Source organism: Saccopteryx leptura, chromosome 1 (genome assembly GCF_036850995.1).
Source record: "Saccopteryx leptura isolate mSacLep1 chromosome 1, mSacLep1_pri_phased_curated, whole genome shotgun sequence".
NCBI classification, from domain to species: domain Eukaryota; kingdom Metazoa; phylum Chordata; class Mammalia; order Chiroptera; family Emballonuridae; genus Saccopteryx; species Saccopteryx leptura.
Genome location: NC_089503.1, coordinates 267657428 through 267670489, shown reverse-complemented (window position 1 = coordinate 267670489; position 13062 = coordinate 267657428). Strand labels below are relative to the sequence as shown.

Genomic DNA, 13062 nt, shown 5'->3' with positions numbered 1-13062 from the left:
CTGTGAAGTGGCCACTGTGGTGCCCTTGTTGGAACCATGCCAGGCCACTGTGCTGAGCCGGGTGCCCACAGCCCAGAGCCCACAGCCCCTCCTGTCTGGAGAAGGCCCCTCCACTGATAGGAGCCCCCCACAGTCAGGAACTGATTGATACAATACACAAAGCTGACCCCTTGCCTCGAGGCAAGTCAGCTGTGCAGTGTGGATTATGTTCTAGAATCCTCCCTGTGCAATAAGCCAAACCTAAACTTTGAGATAACATGCTTGCTTACTGCCCCAGCCTTGCCCTCTTCCACCCTGCTCCCTCCCAGCTTCTTCCTGAAGAGCACTGTCTTAATCAGTCCCTTTCACAAGACCACCCACCTCAGGTCCTGCTTCTAAGGACTTGATCTAAAACTGTGCCTTTCATAAGGAAAAGTAAAACGCCACCAATGGGTAAAAGGTGACTGGGCCAAACATGTACGGGGGCACGGGAAGTAAACACCCAGATTCATTCTGAACAAAGAAAGGCTTCACCAGCAGAGGAAGGCCAGCTTGCGGTGTGTCCCAGGAGGGGAGTCAACTGAGTAGTTTCCTATCGAAAGCCCAGTTTTCCTGTTTCGGTTCCTAAGCATCGTGGCGCAGCTGAGAGCTTCCAAAGTAAAGATCAGTCCCTTTTCTTGAACAGCACCAGGGACTAACCTCACGCGGAAGCCCCTTGTAATGAAACTCCAACAGGGAACATAGTCTTCCTTTTCTAGAGGCTGGGCGCATCTGTCGAGTCCAATTTTAAAAGGCAAGAAGCCACACCAGCCAAACTTGCTCCACCCCCATTGACCACTTAAGTTCCAACTGAAGTGACCAAGGGCAAGCCATGCCCGATAAACACCTTTGCTGGGCCCATGCAGTGCCCTCAGGCACATCTGTCAGATTGTGTAGCGTGGGGTGAACAGCACAGGTTCTGGACCAACGTATGCATGTACAGCTCCTGGCTCCGCCTCTTGGTGTCTGTGTGAGCCTGCCTCCGAGTCCTCCTCTGTCCTATGTTATTAGATGCATTAATACAGAGACTGAGCTGAGAATGGTGTTCGGCACATGGAGAGGTCAAAGTTAACTTACTGTTATTATAATACATACCTGCTCATTCATTTGAGGGCACTTGGGTCACCACCACTGTTATATGTATCTGAGCAAACCACTTAAGCACTTCTAGCTCTTAGACACAAGGTTCACCAGGATGTCCCGCTTCTAAAGTTGTTTCTAGACATAAAACTGAGTGAGTCAATGATCTACTAATGTCAGCTCTGAGCTCAGTATGCTTACAGTTCAGGTCCTGGACTGCAATTGTAACTGGACATTTTTTTCATTTATCCATGTAAGACTTGTGACAGATAGTTTTGTCAATTTGACCAGGCCAGATATTTGGTTAAACATGATTCTGGTGTGTCTGTGAGGGTGTTTCTGGTGAGATTAACATTTGAATCAGTAGACTAAGGAAAAGCAGGGTGCCCTCCGCAATGGGGTAGCACTCATCCAATCCATTAATGGTCTGAATAGAACTAAAAAGTGGAGGAAGGGGGAATTCTCTCTGTGTGACTGTGTTCGAGCTAGAATATTGGTCTTCTGCCCTCAGACTGAACAGCCACCACTCACTCTTGCTGGGTCTCCAGCTTGCAGATGGCAGATCATGGGACTTCTCAGCTTCCGTAATCACATGAGCCCATTCCTTACAACAAGTTTCTTAGCTAGCTAGGTAGACAGATAGATAGATAGACAGACAGACAATAGATCTACTACTGGTTTTGTTTCTCTGGAAAGCTCTAATATACAACTGCGTATGCATGTCCATTAAACAAAGACACTGAAACAGGGATTTGTTTAAATAAACAAAAAATATTCAGGAGTGTGATTCATTTATTTTCAAAAAGAAGAAAGACAGTAGGGACAAAACTTTGGACATCCCAAGGCAGTTATGTTTCCTTGTTTTATGGTCTAGCTCTCCTTCCAAAGACTTCAAGTTCTTACCAGAGGTGAGCTCTTGCCCCATCTGGTAGGTACCATGGCCGCCAACCATTCACAGTTGAACTTAACTTTCATTTTAGAGGTGGGAGTGCTGGGTACAGGACGGACCTAAAGCACATGGTGACGAGTAGCCAGCTCTTCCTTTAAACCCAGGGTCCATGACTTGTGTTGCACAACTGAATCTTTACCTAACGAGTCACACTCTCCTCTGCAGTGTAAAAGGTCCTAGCTTTCAGTCACGTCAGGAGGTATAAATGAAAGAATGCATGTGAATCAGTTTTCCATTGCTGCTGTAACCGACTGCCACAAAGTTAGTCACTTAGCACAATACAAATGTATTATGTAACAGTTCTGGAGGTGGAAGTCGGAGCTGAGTCAGTAGGGCTGTGTTCCTTCTGCAGGCTCCACAGGACACCCGTGTCCTTGTCTTCTCCAGCGTCTGGAGTCTGCCTGCATGGACTGGCCCGCGGCCTCCAATCATGCAGAATTCTGCTTCCAGCACCACAGCTCCTTCCAACTCCAGTGTATCCTCTTATCCTTATAAGGACCCTGTGATTTGCAGTGGGCCCACCTGGATAACCCAGGTAATATCTACCCTCAACACCTTTAACTTAATCACCTATGCAAAGTCTCTTTTGACATCGAAGGTAACAAACATATTCACAGGTTTCACGAATTAGGACAAGGACATCTTTGAGGGGCTGGCATTTTGCCCACAACAGCCTATGAAAGGCCTGGGACAGTAATTCTGAGCACAGAGTAGGCGCTTCACAATAGCACTTATTTGGCACGGAAAGCAGGAAGTCAACAGTACTAGAGCAGTCAGTGTTGACAGCATTCGCTGGTCACAAACAACAAATACTGTATGTTTTCACTAATACGAGGTAACTAGGTTAGTCAAATTCAAAGAGACAGAAAGAACTGTGATTGTCAGGGGTGGGGGACAGGGAAATGGGGAGATGTTGTTTAATGGCCATAGAATTTCAGTTTTGCAAAATGGAAAAGTTCTAGAGAACTACTGCCCAAAAATGTGCATTTAGTTCACACACTGAACTGCACACTTAAAGATGGTTAGATAACCCAAAATGGATCACAGACATAAACATAAACTGCAAAATGATGAAATGCCTAGAAGATGACATGGAAGAAAATCTAGATGGCCTTAGGTTTGGTGATGACTTTTTAGATAGGCATGATCCTTGAAAGAATGAGGTGGACTTCACTAAAATTAAAAATTCCTGCTTTGTAAAAAAAGATGTCAAGAGAATGAAAAGATAAGCCACAGACTAGGAGAAGAAATTTGCAGAAGGCATACCTGACAGATGACTATTATCCAAAATACACACAAAAAACTCTGAAAACAGTAAGAAAACAAATTTGATTTAAAAGATGGGCCAAAGTCTGATCAGGCAGTGGTGCAGTGGATAGAGCGTCAGACTGAAACACGGAGGACCCAGTTCGAGACCCCGAGGTCACCAGCTTGAGCGCGGGCTCATCTGGTTTGAGCAAAAGCTCACCAGCTTGAGCCCAAGGTCACTGGCTGGAGCAAGGGGTCACTCTGTCTGCTGTAGCACCACCCCCTCCACCTCCCATCAAGGGACATATGAGAAAGCAATCAATGAACAACTAAGGTATCGCAACAAAGAATTGATGCTTCTCATCTCTCTCCCTTCCTATCTGTCTGTCCCTATCTGTCCTTCTCTCTATGTCTCTGTCAAAAAAAAAAAAAAAAAATGAGCCAAAGACCTTAGCAGACATTTCATCAAAGGAGACATGCAGGTGGCAAATATAAGAAGATCTACATCATATTACATCAGAGAAATACAAATTACCACTCTATACCTATTAGAGTGGCTAAAATCCAGAACACTGACAACAACAAATTCTAGAGAGGATGTGGGGCAGCAGGGACTCTCATCTCTGCAGGAATGCAACACAGAACAGCCACTTTGGAAGACAGTTTCTTACAACTAAACAGTCTTACCACGTGATCTGGCAATTTCGCTCCTGGGCATTTACTCAAATGAATTGAAAACTTACGTCCACACAAAACCTTGCACACAGATATTTTATACACCTTTATTTATAATTCCCACAACTTAGATGCCACTAAGATGCCCTTCAGTAGGTGAAATAAACTGGTACATCTAGAAAATGAAATACTATTCAGTGATTTAAAAAGAAAATGAGTTGTGACGCCATGAAAAGACATGAAAAAAATGTAATTGCATGTTACTAAATGAAAGAAGGCAGTCTGGAAAACAGCTACATACGGTGTGGTTCCACCTCCATGGCATTCTGGGAAAGGCAAGACTGTGAAGGCAGTAAAATGATCAGTGGTTGTTCAGGGATTGGGAGGAAGGAGGGGAGCATAAATGGAACAGAGAGGATGTTTAAGGCGGTGAAACTACTCTGTATGGTACTGTCATGGTGGATACATCACTATACATTTGTCCAAACCCACAGAACACACAACACCAACAATGCCCCTTGCGTACACTATGAACTGTGGGTGTAATGATGTGTCAGTGTGGGTTTCTCATCTGTAACAAATGTACCCTCTGGTGGGAGATGCTGGCAGTGGGGAGGCTATGTGTGTGGGGCAGGGGACACATGAGAAATTTCTGCACCTCCACTCAATTCTGCTGTGAACCTAAAATTGCTCTAAAAAGAAAGTCTATTGAAAATGATATTTTAAAAAGTGGTTTAGAGGGTGGATTTTGTTATCTGAATTATTACACTTAAAAAACCCCACTCCTTTCATCTCAGAGACTCATCAGACTGCATCTATTTGATTGCTTAGAACAGGTTGGAGCAAGCTTCTTACACCATGTAATCTGATCAATATTGCCTGTAAAGTGACTTTTAAAAGGCATGCTTTCAAGTACATCCAACACTTGTAATTACCATGCCACACCATCTTTTTTTCCTTTTTTAAACAATTTTGTCAGGTGACTTGCTTACGCATCTCAAAGGACTTCTGACTGAGATTGTTCCCAGTTTTCCTAAGCATTTTGTTCTTAACGTGAGGATAATATGAATAATGTGAGGACGTGGGAAGCTGGGGGACAGGTGATGAAACTGTTCTGTATCTTGATTTTTTTTATTTATCCAAGTTTCAGAGAGGAGAGAGAGAGAGAGAGAGAGAGAGAGAGAGAGAGAGAGAAAGGGGAGGAGCAGGAAGCATCAACTCCCACATGTGCCTTGACCTGGCAAGCTCGGGGTTTCAAACCCGTGATCTCAGCATTCCAAGTCAACACTTTGTCCCACTGCGCCACCACAGGTCAGGCTGTATCTTGATTTTGGTGGTGGTTAAAAACAGTATATACATTTGTCAAGACTCCCAGGACTGTATTAATGAAGGGTTTTACTTTTTGTAAACTTATTTTCTTAATGGGAAAAATAAGATATTTGGTAAATACCGCTTTGTCTGAATTATAGTTTTGACCCAGTTGTGAAATCTGTAAGGTCGGTGGGCAATGGGGGAAGGTCACCTGAGGAACCAGGCCTGAGAACTTTGGCTGGAACCGCCCACACCCAAGCGCACCAGAAAGAAACTTCCCAGAAGCCCTTTGGAAAAGAGCGACTGTCCGTCAGCCAGTGAGATTTCGCCATGTCATATCAACTCGCCTTCACCCTGCAGACCCTATAAATTTACCTCACATAGATTTCTCCATGCAACTTCTCTGGCCCCTGTCCCCTGGGCCAGAGAACCTTGTCTGAGAAGCGCTGTACTAAATTAAGCTTTTGCTATTTCACACTTTGCCGTGGCTACGTCCTACCTTCTTCTTCGGTGGGGAAAAATACTTTACAAAATCCATCTCTTTAAGTACCCTCCAAAATAATCAGTAAGTATTTGAGGCAAACAAAGCCGACTTCACTGGAGACTTGGTTTGGAAAGAAGAGGTTTACATTCCAGGTCCTCCCAGCTAGCAGATTTCTGTGGCCTCTTTTCTCTCTGCCCCTTCTCTGTCCCCTAGGAATCTGCACTCACCCCCGATGCTTTGCCCTGGATTAAACGGACCAGTTTAGCTCTCTGCCTTGTGCCCTCAGATCACATACCAGGTGTAATTGCAAGTGTTGGGTGTAGTTGCAGACATGCCTTTAAAAATTACAAGCAATATCTATTGATTTAATGGTGTTGAAAATAGGCACATCAATCACCCTGCTTAGAGCAACTGTCCCCCGCAGGCACTATTCTTGGCCTGGACAGAGCAACCAGGGGCTTGGCAGCCAAGGGCACAGTGAAGAATCTCGAGGCGGCTTCGTTCTCTGTGAAACAGAATTATGTTAAAAAGAAAACAACAAAACCCCGCGATCCTGTATCCCTCCTTTATCTTCAACTTCTTCCTACTAGATCCTTCTCCTAAGGATTTAAACATGCTCAAAATCTGTTCCATCTTTTAGGAAAAATCCTCATGCCACTCTCCCCTAATATATCATCCTATCTCATTCTTCTTCCTGGCCACATTATCCAAAAACGGTTGCCCCCTGCTTTCTCTTCTCCCTCCAAAAGCACTCCAGTCTGGCCCTGTAGGGCCAGTAGTCACAGCCATTGTGGCCATGCACATGCAGGTTCCCGCTGAATTCGGACAGAAGGTAAAGAAACAGTGGAGCCAAAAAATGGTGGGCCATTCCTTTATTCAGTCTCACACTGGCCGACTAGCAACACACACAGGGAAAACACTTCCCTCTTCATTCAGAGCTCACAAAGCCCTGACACATTCTCCGGTTACACAACCAGGAGAATCTTCTCCAGTTTCCCCTACAATCAAAGGCCTCACCAGTCTCAGCGGAGCTCGCAAAAGCCCCTCATCTCTGGTTCCCCATCTGCACACTTTCATTCTCTCTGTTCTCTCTGCACAAACTCGGCAAAAACATGGCCTCCCCCTTCTCTTTTCAATACTTTCTGGCACAAATACCTCTCCTCCAGCAAACATTAGCAAGACAAGGGCCATTCCCAAGCAGGAAGGTAAGTTGCAATTTCACAGATCACAGACCTGGCGCTGCCCACCACCATTTTTTAACACTAAAAATGAGCAAACTCAAAAAATACAAATTTTACAAACTCATTTGCCCAACAGGCCCCATCCCCACAATATTCTAAATGGGATTTGGTTCTGGTCAGTAATAGCTATGTAGATGAAAGCAGTCACACTCTGCAATGCTCACTGAAATGGGTCTTAAAACAACACTGGGCATCATGGCTCTAGAGCCGTGGTCGGCAAACTCATTAGTCAGCAAACTCATTAGTCAGCAGAGCCAAATGTCAACAGTACGATGATTAAAATTTCTGTTGAGTGGCCAGGACATGGAAACAACCAAAAAGCCCGTCAATAGATGACTGGATAAAGAAGATGTGGCACATATACACTATGGAATACTACTCAGCCATAAGAAATGATGACATCAGATCATTTACAGCAAAATGGTGGGATCTTGAAAACATTATAAGAAGTGAAATAAGTAAATCAGAAAAAAACAGGAACTGCATTATTCCATACGTAGGTGGGACATAAAAGTGAGACTAAGAGACATTGATAAGAGTGTGGTGGTTATGGGGGGAGCGGGGAGAGGAAGAGGGAAAGGGGGAGGGGGAGGGGCACAAAGAAAACTAGATAGAAGGTGACAGAGGACAATCTGACTTTGGGTAATGGGTATACAACATAATTGAACGACAAGATAACCTGGACATGTTATCTTTGAATATATGTATCCTGATTTATTGATGTCGCCCCATTAAAAATAAAATTAAAAACTCCAAATACAGACCCTGGCCGGTTGGCTCAGTGGTAGAGCGTTGGCCTGATGTGCAGAAGTCCTGGGTTCGATTCCCGGCCAGGGCACACAGGAGAAGCGCCCATCTGCTTCTCCACCCCTCCCCCTCTCCTTCCTCTCTCTCTCTCTTCCCCTCCTGCAGCTGAGACTCCATTGGAGCAAAGATGGCCCGGGTGCTGGGGATGGCTCCTTGGCCTCTGCCCCAGGCGCTGGAGTGGCTCTGGTCGCAACAGAGCAACGTCCTGGAGGGGCAGAGCATCACCCCCTGGTGGGCAGAGAGACGCCCCCTGGTGGGCGTGCCGGGTGAATCTCGGTCGGGCGCATGCGGGAGTCGTCTGACTGTCTATCCCCATTTCCAGCTTCAGAAAAATACAAAAAAAAAAAACAAAAACAAAAAAAGAAATTTCTGTTGAGAGCCAAATTTTTTAAACTTAAACTATATAGGTAGGTACATTGTTATTAACTTAATTAGGGCACTCCTAAGCTGGCCTTTGAGTCACACTCAGGGGGCCAAAGAGCTGCATGTGGCTCGCAAGCCGCAGTTTGCTGACCCTGCTCTAGAATGCTCCCACGCTTGGCTCTCCTCTCTCTGGCTCTTCCTTCCATCCTCCTTCTAGCTTCTCCTCTGTCCAAATCTTTCAAAGTTCTGGTTTGCCAGGGTTCTTCTGAGACCTTCCTTCTTCTCTTCCACCCTCTCCCTCTATACAACATCCTCCATTCCAGCTTCCTCTGCCATCCTCTTGCTGATCAAGTACATCTGGGTCTGGAGCCCAGCTCTTTCCTGAGTTCCAGACGCATCTATCCAATGACCTTGTCTGACTTCCACCTGGTTAGCTGACACACCCTCAGTGTCATTCTGGACCACGAGACAGCTGTCAGGAAATGGAGCCATCATCCTGTAACTATCTAGGAGTAACCCTTTTCACGGTTGGGTGACATATCCTCATTCACTCAGCCCCCTAATGATTTTACTTCCTGGATAGTCCTCAAGTCCCTCTTTCCCAACATCCACAACCACAAACTTAACTGGTCATCCCTCACTTGTTCTTGTCCTTCTCAAGTTCATGCTGAGTTTAAGAGTGGTCTTTTAATAATGCAAATCTATGCTTGTTGTTCCTCTATTTAAAATTCTTCAGTGATGTCCTCAAACTCCTGGAATGAAGTCCATAATCCTTAGCACAGCCTCCAAGGCTGCATCTACCGTTTGCTGTCTGCCCACTCAATTCCTCCCAGCTATGTCTCGTCTCTTGGATCAGCTTTCAGGTACTCGCAAATTTTTCTTTTTTACCTTAGGAGCAGATGCTGCTCCTCTACCTTGAATGCTCAAATATCCCCCCCCCCCCCATAAGCCTGCTCCTCAGCTGTCTGGGCTGGGTTTAAGGCCACCTCCTTTGATCCCCTACATTCATGTCCCCCATGTGAAAGGCTCTCCCAGTTTTCTTTACTTCTTTTGGATACTATCATAATACTTTGTGCAACTGTTTACTTTTCCTGCTAGATAAAAAGTTCTGTTTTGTTCAGTCACAGACACTTCTTTCCTCTTCACGATACCTACACTTTCTATGTTGGAAGAATCAACCAGTTTATGAATTCTAGTTGAAGTGGCAGGAAGGAGTGATTGTCGAAACCCCTCACTTTCCCACCCTCTCCTGTAGGTAGGCCGCAAGCAATCCTCCAGTCGGCACCGCCTTAGAGGATTTGCGCTCAAGAAATGTAAACACAGGAAGAGAAGGTTGGGACACTCACTCTTCTCCTCTCCTCTGGGCAGAACAGCGAGCTCCTAGGACAGTAGCAGCATTAGTGCTAGCTGCTGAGCAAGCTCCTGGAAAAGTGGGAACTGCAGTATCTGGTGTTCAGCAGTTCCCACCAGCTTGGAGAGAGGCTCTCCAGACCTCTCAATGACTCTGATCAACTTTTTAACGGATTCCATGTGCAACAGGGTCAGAGTACACCAGAGTGCACTGAACAGCTATTAATCTGATGTCCCGGAGGAATTCCTGGCACGCAGCCTACACAGTGAATGTTTGCAGGTTAAAAGAATGCATGGAACAAAAGGCTTTTGTGAACTGAAGATCCCTTATTCTTACCCTGAATAATTTTATTTATTTATTTTTTAATTTTTCCGAAGTTGGAAACGGGGAGGCAGTCAGACAGACTCCCACATGCGCCTGAATGGGATCCATCCAGCATGCCCACCAGGGGGCAATGCTCTGCTGCAATCAGAGCCATTTTAGCACCTGAGGCAGAGGCCATGGAGCCATCATCGGCGCCCGGGCTAACTTTGCTCCAATGGAGCCTCGGCTGCGGGAGGGGAAGAGAGAGACAGAGAGGAAGGAGAGGGGGAGGGGTGGAGAAGCAGATGGGCGCTTCTCCTGTGTGCCCTGGCCGGGAATCGAACCCGGGACTCCTGCACGCCAGGCCGCTCTACCACTGAGCCAACTGGCCAGGGCCTACTCCTGAATAATTTTTATTTTATTTATTTATTCATTTTTAGAGAGGAGAGAGAGAGAGACAGAGAGGGAGAGAGAGGAGAGAGAGAGAGAGAGAAGGGGGGAGGAGCTGGAAGCATCAACTTCCATATGTGCCTTGACCAGGGAAGCCCAGGGTTTCGAACCAGCGACCTCAGCATTTCCAGGTTGATGCTTTATCCACTGCGCCACCACAGGTCAGTCCTGAATAATTTTTAACACTCGTATCCATCCTGACAAGTAAATGGCAAAAATCACAAATGTTAAACAAATGCTTGGAAAACACTGCATTAAGCTGATATTGGAAACTCCTTTAGGATTGTGTTCCTGTATTAATTTGTAATTTATTTCCCACTGGAAAAAACAAGTCACATCCACCAAAATATGAAAAGTTGAACCAGCCACCAGGGCATGTGCTTTCAGTGAAGGACAGCTCCGTCAGAGGGGAGGGCCACCTAACAACTAACACCCCACAGGTTCAGAAGCTGTTCGATGAGAAAGAACGTGGGCAGACACCTGCCTGGTTCATTTACTGAACTTAGATTTTCTCCTCAGTAAAACCAAAAAAGCAATGACCTCAAGTGGATTGTTATGAGGATTAAAGAATATGAGAGAGTTCAAAAGTCAATGTCTCGCTCATGCTATGCTCTCCTTCAACTTTTCCTTATTTCTTACTCCCTTGCTCCTCACTCCTCACCCAAAACAGTGATTAAATTATATGGCTAACACAGCAATGTTTAAGTAATCTGTGATACTGGCCCTGGCCAGTTGGCTCAGAGGTAGGGCATCAGCCCAGTAGTGGAACTCCCAGGTTCGATTCCTGTTCAGGGCACACAGGAGAGGCGATCATCTGCTTCTGCACCCTACCCCTTCTCATTCTCTCTCCTCTTGCAGCCATAGCTTGAATGGTTGGAGCAAGTTGGCCCCAGGTGCTGAGGATGGCTCCACGGCCTTGCTAAAAATAGCTCAGTTGCTGAGCAATGGAGCAGTGGCCCCAGATGGGCAAAGCATCGCTCTGTAGGGGGCTTACTGGGTGGATCTTGCTTGAGGTGCATGCAGAAGTCTGTCTGTCTCCCGTCTCTCACTTAATTGAAAAAAAAAAAAAAAAGATCAGTGATACTGCTTGACCTGTGGTGGCACAGTGGATCAAGCATCAACCTGGAATGCTGAGGTTGCTGGTTCAAAACCCTGGGCTTGCCTGGTCAAGGCACATACAAAAAGCAACAACCACATATTGATGCTTCCTGCTCCTCTCCCACTGCCTTTCTCTTTCTCTTAAATAATAAAAAATCTTAAAGAAATCAGTGATACTGAGTTTTTTTCATGCTATTCTAACCCTGAATTACATCCTCCAAAATATAATTTCTTGGGGGGCAAGAACATTACAGCATTTATAAAAGCACAGATGATATGAAAATAAACATTCAGAAATGGTTGAAATAAGTATGGATCTTCTATTTCAGATTTATTCACGATGCTGAAGCTAGTGATGCCCAAATGGATAGCTTGAAGATTAAAATTTATCTTCACACAAGGGTTATCCGTGGTGCTGAATGTAATAAATGCATCACACTGACTCCGCTCTTTCCCAAATCTGCCATTGGAATGGTTGACAAGTATTTTCAAGAACATTAATTATTACAGAAGTGTAATGTTTCAGTTAGAAGCTGTAGTTTTCAGGATATAAATTGACACTTCAGAATTATTTCAGAACTCAGAAACCCTAGGTGCTTCATTTCCTACTATAAATGTCTGGGTTTTGTGAATTTTTAATGATTCCAAAAGTCCCTCTCCCCCCTTTCCAAGATTACTTTCCCAAGTCCTTCACGCAGCCCACTCCTGCCAGGTTCTTATTCCATTCCTTATCTGTTCCTGCATACCTTTAACATATCCTTTGTACTCTCTCCTTAGCCTACAGACTTACTCCTGTTTCTTACCTCAGCCCAAGAAAATGATCTTACCCTCCTGTCTCTGTAAATCTCCCACTCCTTTTCTATCTCTAAATTTACTGAGAAAAACCAGTACTTCCTCACTTGCTACTCACTTACCTAATTACAATCTCATCTGGGTCCCCCTTTTGTTCCTACAGAAAATGTTCTTGCAAAGATGAGCAGTGATTCAACTGTCAAGTTCCAAAGCTCCCCTTCAATCCACCCTCCTTAACCACTACATTTGACAGGACTGGAAGCCTACTCCTCTTGGGGTGCTCCCACAATACATTTTTGAGTTTCTCCTCTGCTCAATCTTCCAATGTTAAATACTTCACTGCTATTTTTTTATTCATTTTTAGAGAGGGAGGAGAGAGAGAGACACACACACACACACACACACACAGAGAGAGAGAGAGAGAGAGAGAGGGAGGGAGGGAGGTGGAGGAGCAGGAAGCATCAACTCCCATATGTGCCCTGACCAGGCAAGCCCAGGGTTTCAAACCGGCGACCTCAGCATTCCAGGTCGACACTTTATCCACTGCACCACCACAGATCAGGCCACTTCCCTGCTATTTTAACGTTCTTCCTTCCCTGTGTTCAAATGTTTAAATACTATATAACACGTGTGTGCATCTATGTTTCATTTTTGTTCCAGACCTTTCTCCTGAGTCAAGTTCTATGCAAGTACTTACGTTCTAACCAGCTTCAGTGTATTGAAAATGGAATCATCTTTCTCTCTCCTTCTCCTGTCCTCACTTTCTTAGTTAAAGGCATTGATAAATATTCAGGCTCCCCTCATTCCTCACCATCAGAAAGAGCACACACATGACTTCTTCCTCTTTAAAATCATCTTCTCACCACTGACTTCATTCAGCTCTGGGTCTCAC

General features: G+C 45.2%; 1 non-coding gene across 1 annotated transcript; it reads left to right on the top strand.

Moving 5' to 3' along the window:
* The first annotated feature begins 7768 nt into the window (after positions 1-7768).
* On the top strand, positions 7769-7844 carry TRNAI-GAU (transfer RNA isoleucine (anticodon GAU)). The gene has a single exon. It is a non-coding gene; the product is annotated as a tRNA-Ile (tRNA).
* The last annotated feature ends 5218 nt before the right edge of the window (positions 7845-13062 follow it).